Source organism: Microtus pennsylvanicus, chromosome 15 (assembly GCF_037038515.1).
Source record: "Microtus pennsylvanicus isolate mMicPen1 chromosome 15, mMicPen1.hap1, whole genome shotgun sequence".
Lineage (NCBI taxonomy): Eukaryota > Metazoa > Chordata > Mammalia > Rodentia > Cricetidae > Microtus > Microtus pennsylvanicus.
This window is the reverse complement of record NC_134593.1, coordinates 67,527,268-67,539,764: the sequence shown is the minus strand read 5'-3', so window position 1 is coordinate 67,539,764 and position 12,497 is coordinate 67,527,268.

Here is a 12,497-nt window from a genome sequence, read left to right as displayed (position 1 = left end):
GGAAAGGAGGGGGCAGGAAAACGAGGGGGCAGGGAGCGAAGGGGAGAGACATCAGGAAGCGAAGGGGAGAGAGAGCAGGAAGCGAAGGGAAGGGGGTGCACTTAGGCAGCCGCTTAAATAGGGAATTGGCACACGGGTCGCCCTGTGATTGGCTGCCACCAACAGCTGACACCAGACCGCATCGGGATAGGCCCAAGAATCCACATCCACCGCGCATGCGGGAAGCGGGGACACGCAGCTCTCAGTGAATAGCCAAATATGGAGTTGTTTGTAACAAACAAGACAGGATGTCGGCGCCATCTTGTAATGGCGATCCTGTCCGGCTCACTACAGTTCCCCCTTATTGTTTGTAAGCAATGAGCGCAGGACTAACGTCATCCAATCTGACCCCCACCTCATGATGTGTTGGTCGATCGAGGATGGAAAATATTTTCCATGGACACACCTTCCCCTGTGCAATGGGTATTCGAGGAACCCCGGGGGTGCAAAGGCTGTGTCGCAGGAACCTACAACCACACACCTTCCCAAGTGCAATGGATCGACAGATCCCATGGGGTGCAAAGGCTGTGCAGAAGAAGCCTACATCCGCACACCTACCCAAGTGCAATGGATCAACAGATCCCATGGGGTGCAAAGGCTGTGCAGGATGGAAGCTCTAAGCGTCTCTTAGTGCTAACAACCATATCTGGGGGAAGGAGCCACACTCCAGAGTAGCTAATGCCTGAGAGATTATAACTTTATCCCAATATAGCCTTATCCCTATTGGTCTGGGCTCGAAGGCAGCAAACCAACCACAGGCACAACACACAGCCACCCAGGCAGCTTGCCAAAAAACATGCCCACGCAACTGAAAGCACAGGGACCCTTTCTCTTTAAAGTTACGTGCTTCTCCTAAAAGGTAAAAATCTGGGGAGAACTGTGGCATCATGCCGAACAGGCATCGCCTTTGGGAAGGCTGACAGGATTCCCCTTCAGTGCTCCGCCTTCCACTGGATCCACGTCATCAGGGATGTCTGTAGGAACTTTCTCCAGAGACTCAGTCTCATCCTTAGGAACTTCCTTGATCATGCGTGTCAGCCGGCTCGGAACCCAAAGCGGAGCCTCTTGGCCCTGTGGAAAAACACATACAGCTCCCCTGGATCTTGCCAACACAAGATCCGGTCCATACCATTTGTTATCCAATACATCTTTCCACTTCACATATTCCTTTTGTTCCATAGGGCCTGCTGCATGCTTTTCAGCTGCTGCAGTACCCGACTCATTTAGGTTTAAAAAGTTAAGTGTGAAGAGAGCAAGGGAGATTCTTTCCCTGGGAGAAGCGGATTCAGCTATTCCCCCTTTTTGTTTTTGTAGAATTTCTTTAATATTTCTGTTGGCTCTCTCCACAATACCTTGTCCTTGTGGATTGTATGGAAGACCCGTAATGTGGGTCACTTGGAGCTGTGCACAAAAGGCACGAAATCCATGGGAGGTATATGCCGGGCCATTGTCTGTCTTCAAGCATAGGGGTTTTCCCCAGGCGGCCCAGGCCTCCAGGCAACCTGTTTTTACAGGAGTTACCTTTTCTCCCGCTAGGGGCGTGGCATGAATAATGCCCGAAAAGGTATCCACTGATACATGTAAATATTTTAATTTGCCAAAATCAGGCAGATGGGTAACATCCATTAGCCACAACGCGTTAGGTTGCAGCCCTCTAGGGTTGACCCCAACATTAGGGGGGTATAAAAAGGTCACACATGAAGAACAGGCTTTAACTATTTCTCTGGCTATCTCTCTGGAAATATGAAATTTTTTTCTAAGGGTATTGGCAGGCACATGCCAAAGCTTATGAAAATCTCGTGCTAATTCTACAGGGTCCGAGACGACCAAAGCCATGGACCGGGTAAGGCAGTCAGCCAAATCATTGGCCTCAGACATGGGTCCTGGAAGCAAAGTATGAGCCCGAATATGTCCAATGAAAAAGGGATTATCTCTTTGTAAAATGCATGCTTGAATTTGACACAAAATATTGGAAACTGTACTTGAATTTCTAACAAAGGCAGCCACCTCCAATGAGGCAACAGCATTCACCACATATTTAGAATCTGAAAATAAATTGAAGGGTTCTGAAAATCTTTTAAAAACTTCCAGCACGGTCATACATTCCGTGACTTGTGGGGAATCAGGTCGAAAATCAAGCAAAATGGGATCCCTACCTTGAATTACTATGGCACCTTTGCCAGTTTTGGAGCCATCAGTAAAAACAGTCAAGGCCATATTAATGGGCTTTTTAAAGGTAACCTTAGGAAAATACACTAAGTTCCTTTCCACAAAATTTAATAGGGGATGTCTTGGATAATGATTATCAATAAGGTTAGGAAAAGCGCAAACCAAAACAGCCCATTCATTTACTGTAGCTGCCAATGTCTCCACCTGTCCCTTGGTATAGGGAATAATCAATTTATCTGGCATGGTAGCAAAAGATGTTAAACAATGTTTTATCCCCAATACCGCTTGAGAAGCAACCAACTCGGGATAATATTGAATGGTTTTGGTACCTGAAGAATTACCATGGATCCACCACAAGGGGCCATCTTGCCATAGCACCCCAGTAGGGTAATGTGCAGTTTTTAAGATGCATAAGAATATAGGCAAATCAGGATCAACTCGGCACAATTGTGCCTTAGTCATTGCTTTTTCCACCTGTTTTAAAGCCTTTTCAGCCAAGGGGGTCAAAGTTCTGTTCGAATTAACATTTGGATCACCTTCCAAAATAGAAAACAAGGGCAACAACTTTGCCCGGGGGATGTTTAAATACCCCTAATCCAATTAATGTCCCCCAATAATTGTTGAAAATCATTAAGTGTCCTCAAATGATGGGTGCGAATGGAAATCTTGAGGGGTCACCGTCAAAGGGGATATAACTGCCCCCAGAAATTTTATAGCAGTAGTCTGTTGGATCTTATCGGGTGCCAAGACCAGGCCCCAACATGTAGAAAAATGAAATTAGATCTACATCCATCTCCATGTACAAAACTTAAGTTTAAATGAGCCAAAGGCCTCATCATATAAAAATTATGTTGAACCTCAGAGAAAAAATTTTGAAGCACATTTTGCCACATCTCAAACATAGCCTCAGTGGCACAAACATTGTGAGAAACCATAAATTATATCTCCTGAATTGAGAAACTTTTGTATAACATGGCTATATAGTGGGAAAAGATCTTTACTTATCATAAATCCATTCCAAAAATATATGAAGAACTCAGGAAATTAGTTATTAAAAATTTTAATCCAAAAAATATTTGTTACAGACCTAAACTGAAAATTCTCAACAGACGAACTTAAAAATGACTGAGACAGTTAAAAAACTTTCAAACATAACATCCTTTAGCCATCAGAGAAATGCAAACCAAAACTCTAAGATTTTACCTTATCCTTGTAGAAATGACCAAGATTAAAAATTATTATTAACAATTTATGTTTAAGAAAATGTGGGTAAAGAAAAAACTTTTTTTGCTGGAAGTGTAAACGGACACAGTCATCTTTGGATCGCACATCGTATTGAAAAACCTGAACAAACCAGACTCTCCCAGCAGGAAGAGAAGAACCAAAAATCCAGGACTAGCCGCTTCAGCGACCCTGCCCTAAGAACCAGCTGAAGACAAAGCCAGACCTGTAATCCTGACAACAATCCTGAGAAACAGTGAGTTTCCTCCTTGTGGTTATCAGCTTGTTGTTTTAAGAACTAGCCGATTACGACCTTGGGAGTGGTCCCAAGGCAACCACCTGCGGATTTTTTGGAATTTATGACCCTTTTGGACCACTGGGCAGTGCCCTCCTTTTTCAAAAATTCTTTTTCCTGGTACTCGGGGTTGAACTCCTCCCCCGCCAACCAAGGCCACGTGTGCGACCTCAGCAAGGATGGCTCCGGCGAGCCATGCGGGGGCCCGCGCCATCCCAAGACCCAAGTGAGAGTTTCCCCAGCATTGGGAGTCTCCCACTATGTCTATTTTTTAAAATTAGGCAAATATCTACCTCAAAACTTAGCAATACCCCTTTTTGGGCCTAAATACAAAGTTGTTTAACCACAAGAACATGTGCTCAGCCTTGCTTGGATGTGTGGCTGAGCAGAGCGGCTGGGCCCAACCGTTTAAGCTGGTGAGCCTTACTACGGTCCTGCTGCGCTTCTATGCCCTGAGGCCCACGCTGGGAGTGGCCTAGCATTCTAGCCTGTCGGTCCTCAAGGCAGGTCCTGTGTTTGCAGCTTTGCAGATCCTCCGTGCTGCTTGGCCTTGGAGCCGCAGCTGTTCACATTCTACAAAATCTGGAGGCCTCGGTAACTCGAACCAGAAGAATATAATTCCCTTCCTTAGCATATCTTGTTTAGCGGCCAGATCTCTACCAAGCCTATCATAGGATGACACATTAAGATTACCAGAGGCGGCTTTCTCCAGCTCTTCCTCCTCCTGAGGGTCTAACTCCTCCTCAGACCGATCCAGGCCCGCAAATTCCTCGAGCACTGGATAGAGGGGACGTCCCCTCTTCTCATTAGCCTCTCTTTTAGAGAGGATTGTATCAGGATCCTTTTCTTTTACTTTTCTTTCAGGCCTTTCCAAGTTTCCTCCCTTTGAATCTGAAAAACCGTTCTTGTGTTTAATTCGGGCCTTTCGCCCCTCTCTCGGAACGTCCACGTTGTTCCCCGCTCTGAGGTTGCGGCCAGACTTAAGGCAGTACAACCAGAGAAAGCAGGCCAGTACCAACACCACAAACGCCACGAACACGAGACCAAACACCCAAGAACCCACTCCCGCAAACAGCATACTTGGGGAGACTGAAACCAGCATACTGGGAGAAACTTACCGACGTCGCCACTCCGCGTGTTGAGTTATAAATCCTCTTCGGCCCTTCGCCTGGCGACCGAAGTTCCCGGGTTTCCGGCACCAGTTGCGGGGGACTTCTTTGCCGGTGACGGAAGAACGACCACCACACCAGGATTCCACTCAGATCACGCTTTACTGGAGTGCCCTTGATTGATGGGGGGCAGGAAAGGAGGGGGCAGGAAAACGAGGGGGCAGGGAGCAAAGGGGCAGGGAGCACAGGGGAGAGGCAGCAGGAAGCGAAGGGGAGCAGGAAGCGAAGGGGAGAGAGAGCAGGAAGCGAAGGGAAGGGGGTGCACTTAGGCAGCCGCTTAAATAGGGAATTGGCACACGGGTCGCCCTGTGATTGGCTGCCACCAACAGCTGACACCAGACCGCATCGGGATAGGCCCAAGAATCCACATCCACCGCGCATGCGGGAAGCGGGGACACGCAGCTCTCAGTGAATAGCCAAATATGGAGTTGTTTGTAACAAACAAGACAGGATGTCGGCGCCATCTTGTAATGGCGATCCTGTCCGGCTCACTACACTAGTAGATATAAATGCCAGCCAAAGCACACTGTTTAAATCCCTGTCCTTTGATTTTATTAATTTGGTAAGGGCTGTAGGCCATGGGGCATATGTGGAGGTCCGAGGACAGCTGGGAATTGACTCTTTCTTGTCATGTGGGTCCTGGGACTGAACTCAGGACAGACTGGAGACAAGTGCCTTAACCTAGGGAGCCATCTCATCCTCCCCTCCCCTGCTTTGTAGGCTTGTTTTTCGTTGTTGCTGTTTTCTCTGTGGGGTGGCCCTGGTTGTCCTTGAACTCTGCTCTGTAGACCAGGCTGGTTTATCTTTTTCATATGTTTATGGGTTTGCTCTTCTGCTAGGCCTGTAGCCCCTGGAAACACAATCATCTCTGAATTCCTGGATTTGTATGTCTTATCTTTTTCTGAAAAATCACTCCTGCCTTGAAAGAGACAACTTTTGCCAGCCCTTAAACCCGGTTAATAACCCACACAGAGATGATCTAAAACTGTCGAGTTTGCCGTCAATCTGCTGTGCACACAGCCTGTTTAACCTGCTCCTACGAGCACAGTGTGACCAGAGCTTCTGTGCCTTGTTCTTCCGTGGGATCGGCTTCCAGATCTAAGCTAAGTACATCGCTTTACCCCTGACCCATGTATTCTTCCATGTCTCTGACCCAGCGGAGTGTACGTATGTGTGTTGTGGTAATCGTTTGCTGAAAGTGGCCGACAGGTTGGAAACAACCTGGAAAAGCAAATATCCCATGGAAACGTGGATAAGGTTGATCACATCTGCGTGTGATTCTGAGTGCTCTCCTGGTTCAGTAAAATGACCTCTTCCTTTGAGAAACTCAAAGACTTCTGTAGGAAACTTCCTCATTCCTTCCTTCCCCTCGCACAGCAACTCAGTAAACACAAAGGAAAGCCCTTTGTTACAGACAGGCCACAGGGGCAGACAGATGAGACACAGACAACAATAGACAGACTACAGACAGGCCACAGACCACAAACTAGACAGAAGACACGGGGAGAGACGTGGAGAATTCAAACTGGGCTCAACCGTGTCTAAGCTACTCCAGGAGAAAGTCTCTCTCTTCATTCCTTAATGCCTTAAAGGTGCACCTGCATCTTCAGCATTTCTGTCTGGAAGGCTTTAAAGGGGCAGGTTCTTTGTCTTTGGCAGTCTGTCTCTGTTTCTCTGGCCTCTCTTCCTGAGCACATGACCCCCTAAACCCCATTCCAGGCAGAGCCCCCTGCTGTTTTCCACCCCATCCCCAAGACCACTGACAGCTCCTCTTCCTTGAATGTCACACTTTGTAACTCGTGTGCTTTCTTTGATGATTACGTGGGGTTTGGGTTGGAAAGACTTGCCTTCGGAGCCTCCGTCAGGAGACCCCTACTTTCCTACCTGTGAGTAGCTTTTCCTTCATCCTTCTTGGTGTTCATCATCAGTAATTCCAGTATTGCTTTCGGTACTGCTGATCATGTACGTTAGTACTTTTTTCACGGCTACATAAGTACCTGACAGAAGCAACTTCCGGAAGAATGTGGTGGCTCGAATGAGCCGTGTCCCCCAGAGGCTCATGAACTTGAACGCTTGCTTCCATTTGGTGGCTCTGTTTAGCCCAGGCTAACACAGACCCCCCCCCTCCTCCACTGCATTCTGGCCCAGGCTAACACAGACCCCCCCCTCCACTGCATCCTGGCCCAGGCTAACACAGACCCCCCCCTCCTCCACTGCATCCTAACCCAGGCTAACACAGACCCCGCCCCCTTCTCCACTGCATCCTGGCCCAGGCTAACACAGCCCTCCCTTCTCCTCCACTGCATCCTGGCCCAGGCTAACACAGCCCTCCCTTCTCCTCCACTGCATCCTGGCCCAGGCTAACACAGCCCTCCCTTCTCCTCCACTGCATCCTAGCCCAGGATAACACAGACCCCCCCCTCCTCTCTTAGCATTACACTCACGAGGTCATTTGCTGCTGTTTTTCTGCCTCTGTCAGAAAGCAGCCACTTTAGCTTTTCTTTCCTGGCTAATAAAGGAAGTCTGTGAAAACAGGTGTCTGGGTGTGGTTTGTACCTAATCCGGGTCAAGGCCGGAGCCCCTGCTGAGCTGGGGGGGACAGAGCTGGGGGGGGAGGACGGAGCATGGGTGCAGTCAGGAGATGAAGGCTGGCACAGAGCCCACTTTCCCTTTCTGCCACCCACTATAGGGTGGCTCTTCCTGGATCCATTAAACCTTGCTTGAAACATCTTCACACACATGATTTCTTTATTGAATCTGGAAATTTCACATTATTTACCCCAATTCTGCTCACCTTCCAGTCCCTCCATGCCCTTTTCTACCCCTCCAGGGCCCCCCATGAATATTTTTTAAAAAATCAAAATGAAACAAACAACATATTAATTTTAAATCTGACCAAATTTACAGTTGAGATTACAACTTCCCTTATTCTAATTGACACACTTAACGGTTACAGTGGGATGGATACTGTTTTATCAGTGTAACACCTCTATTCTAAGTGCAGAATGGGGAAGCCCCGTCATCATTTTCCCCTAGTTAAGTCAATGCTCAGAAATCAAAGCCGCTAGTCTAGTTCTGTGTGTCCCCTTGGTTCTAAATGCTGGGACGCCCTCCCTATTCAATGTCCACCAACATTCTGTGCTTTCCCTGACTCCCGTTTGCTGGCTGTTGGCATGGAGGACAAACATTACTGTCTTCCTGTCCAGAGTTATGAAAACCCCTGAAGTTGGGGACAAAGGCTAGTACAACTTTAAAATGAGAGAAATGTGAGATGTGGAATATCCAGCAAATTAGGTTGAATAAACCTTCAAGATGTGTCTGGGGGCTGGAGAGATGGCTCAGCGGTTAAGAGCACTGCCTGCTCTTCCAAAGGTCCTGAGTTCAATTCCCAGCAACCACATGGTGGCTCACAACCATCTGTATTGAGATCTGGTGCCCTCTTCTGGCCTGCAGACATACATGCAGACAGAATACTGAGAATACTGTATACATAATAAATAAATTTAAACAAAAAAAAAGATGTGTCTGTTTCCAGAAAAATAACATTGCATGTTAATTAAGGCCCTGGGAATAAATTTGCCCTTCACAGACACACACACACGGAGAGGGAGAGAGAGAGAAAGAAAGAACTGAATAACCATAGTTCAAAATATGAAGCAAATTTACCTTGTCAAAAATAAAATATTCCAGAAGAAAATGCCCATTTTAACTATTTGCATGCTACCTACCAAAGGTAGGCTCTAAGCTTTTAATGCTTATAAAATGTGCATTTCCTTAAATTAATCTGTTCCTGTTGTCTGCATCACATTCCAAATATGCATTCGACCTCTGATTTGCTCTGCAAATATTTCACATAGCTGAAATTAAGTCAGGTTCGAATTCTCAGGAGTTGTGATTGTGGTTGCTGAAGCCAAGGCACTAATCAAATGCCCTCAGCTGCTACAATAGTCTAATCACCACACTCTGACTTTCCTTGGTAATTGTGAAGGTCAAAACATCTTGATTCAGAAAGGAAATTGAAAGTTAAGAATAAACTTAACTTATGAAGATATTTTTATCCCCATGCTCTGTCATGATAGATCATTGAGTTGACCTTGTAAAGTTAAAGATTTTGTTGAATGTTTCACTGGAGTTGATTATAAGATCTGGAAATTCTGGTGTATTTCACTTTTTCCCTTGTCTCCAAATATACATATATATATTAACTGCTATCCCAATAAACAAGCTGCCCCAGACACTGGAGTCATGGGGAAGAGGTAAGAATAGCAACACAAAACCAACATAATGGATACATTTTTGGTCCTATTTTACCCCTCTGTTACCTTCTCTCAGCCCCTTTTCTGTCATATTAAACCCTTTCCCTTAACCAAAGCTCTTCTTACATACATGACTCACCCCCACACCGTGTGTGTGTGTGTCTGTGTGTGTGTCCGTCCCACTGAACCCTATTGAGTTTAATTAAGTTGCTTGCATGAGCATAGATACAGGATCATTTACTGAAGCTTAGGCAATTGCATTTCCCCGGTGGCTACAATCCTGGGCAGTGTATCTTAAGGTAAAGAAGCAAGTGTATCTTGAGGCAAACAAGCAAGTATCAACCATTTTCAAAGCAAGATGCTGCTTTTCCGGTCACTTCCATAGATAGTCCCTGCAATAAGGGCAAATATGCGTTCTGCTTCAGCCTGATTCACAAAAGAAAGCCGCAAGCAGTTAGGATAAGACGTACTTTAGAGTGCCCAAGCTTAGAACGGTCAAGTTGTAGAACCCAAGTGTTTTGGCCTTTGGGGCATTCTATAAAATCTGCAAAGGGGAGTTCTATCTTGTGGGATGGATGGGGGAGGATTGGATTAGAACACACAAGCAGCTTGGTAGGTTGTTCTTGAGTATAATTTACTTCACTGTTTCCAGCCTGGTAAGTATACCCAGAGGGTTTATATTGATGTGAGTAATTGAACAAAAACAAAAGACAATAAGGTCTTCATCGACCCGTGGCTTAATGGCTTTAAATAAATTAACTTCTTTTGGATCGATTCAACACACTGATGATATTTGCAATCTATTAACTTTCTAACATTCCTCCCCTCAGCTATAGCTTTAACATAATTTTGAAGAAACCATTTTGCATTCATCAAGTGAAGGTATTACTCTCGACACACAGAAGGCTTCAAAACCCATAGACAGATAAGAAAATATCTAAAAACAAGCTTGTGGCCTAGTCCTGAATTCTGGCTTTAAAATTAGACTATTTCGACAACTTTTAATTAAAATAAGGTTGTTAAAAGAAAGTGAAAGTGGCTGGATGTGGTGGCGTGTATGTATCCCCTCAACAGGTGAGAAGTTGAAGCGTGGGGGCAGTGTAATGACAACCTGAGCTGCCTCCAAGTTCAAGGCCAGCTTGAGCTAACTTCTCAAGGCCTGCTAAGAGAGACATTCACTAACAGAAACCCAGTGAACTTAGATTCCCAGTCCCAACCTGGGATAAAATTAATTTCTCTTTTGTAAGCCACACAATCTCTGTTTTGTTGTGGCTGTTCAAGCAGACAGATACAACTAATACAACAAAGGTCATGTGTACCGTGTTTCTTCTGGGCCTCAGCTTTTGGACATGCAAAATTGATGTGGGATTCCCTTCTGTATGCTGTTAATAAAGAAGCTGCTTTGGGCCTATTGCAGCACAGAGTAGGACAAGGCATGAGTTCCAAGCAGATAGAGAAGGAAAGAGTAGGCGGAGTCAAAGAGATGCTATGTAGCCACCACAGACAGATGCTGGAAGGGACCTTACCATTAGGCCACAACCACATGGTGATACATGGATTAATAGAAATGGGTTGATTTAAGATGTAAGAGCTAGCTAGGAATAAGCTAGAGTCATTGGCCAAGCGGTGTTGCAATTAATATAGTTTAAGTGTGATTATTTGGGTCTGGGTGGCAGGGAACAAACAAGCAGCCTCTGGCTACACAAAATGTGTGAATTGGGTTAACTATACCAAAGCTGTCTTTCAGTTCTAACATCAATGATTTTAACCAAAACTTTCTCCCTCTAGAAAATAACCAAAAGAAAAATTTAATCTGAGTTACAACTTCTCAAGAAAATTACAAATCAGCCAAAGAAATTGTATACACTTTACCCAGATACACCAATTGTTAGTATCTTTTCAACTTTTTATGTCTACATGTATATCTATATGCACATATAAAATACTATGAATTAATGTTATCCTTTGGTTTATTTTCTGAACCATTTGAGAGCGAATCCTCCTGAATAGGATCCTGTGCATTTCCTAAAGATAAGGTCCCATGGCCTTTGCTTGTTGGATGTTACTCATGGTAAAATTCAACATATTTATGTCTGGTTTGATTCTATCCAAGGGTGTGGGTCTTGGGGCACTCGATGCCCAAATGTTCTTCATTGCTGATCTTAACTCTGATGACCAATCCAATCCATTGTTGGATTTATTCATGTTGTAGCTTTTCCTTGTCCCCTTGCTGCCATTAAATAGATTATGGAGGGAATGTCGGAAGCTTTGTGCTGCTGGCCTCATAGAACATTGCCCATGTAGGCTTGGCATCCACAGGTGACTCTTTGTCTCTCTTCTTGTCACTATCCTTTCCTTCCTTCCTCCTTTTTCTGAAACAGAGACACATACCTCCCATGCTGGCATTGAGTTTCACTGAGGATAATCTTGAACTTCTGATCCTCATGCCTCTACCTCCTACGTGCCTGGATTACAAGCATGTACCAGCATTCATGGCTTCATGCAAAGCTAGGGATCAGATCCAGGGTTTCCTGTGTGGTTAGGCGAGCACTCTGAGCAACTGAGTGACATCCCCAGCCACCCAGTCACAGAATGAATCTACCATGATGCTTGGAAAATGGCCAGGGCCACCACATTTAACCCATGGCGCAAGTGGTTCAGCTCTATGAAGGAGTCTTCACTCTGCCCTTACCACAACCCTATTCTGTGTTTTACTCATCCATCATGCGCATGTTGTCCCAGTCTGGACCAATAGGAATCCTTTCAGAGTGCTCCTATATCCTTTTTACCTACTTCCATCATTTTAAAAAATTTTCTATGATAAATACTAAAATAAGAGAAAAATAAAGTGTTTGGATTTGTATGTGTGTTTTGTATGTTCTATAGGGTCCTAGAAAGAATGTAAAAAAAAAAGAAGAAAGTTAAGAACAGATAATTAATGACAGCAGCTTGAAATTTTATCAAACACATATACAACACTTTTTTTTTAAAAGTTTTATTAGTCTTAGATCTGGCTAGTATAATAGTCTGTCCTGTCCCTTTAAGAGACAAGCCCCGCCCTCTCCCTCTCCCGTGCCAGCCTGAGTCCCCCCCCCCCCCCGTGTGTGTGTGTGTGTGTGTGTGTGTGTGTGTGTGTGTGTGTGTGTGTGTGTCTCCTCTTCCCCCTTTCTGCAAGGTGTGCCTATCTGTCTCGCTCTCCCACCCACCGCTCGGTTTCCTGTCTGGGACCGGGTCTCCAGTTTCTTTTCAGGCTAGAATCCCTGTCCACATCCCTATCCATATTTCAGATCTCAACTTCTTTGTCACCTGACCCTCCACGTTTGCTATGGTGGCTCTTCTGGCCTCTAC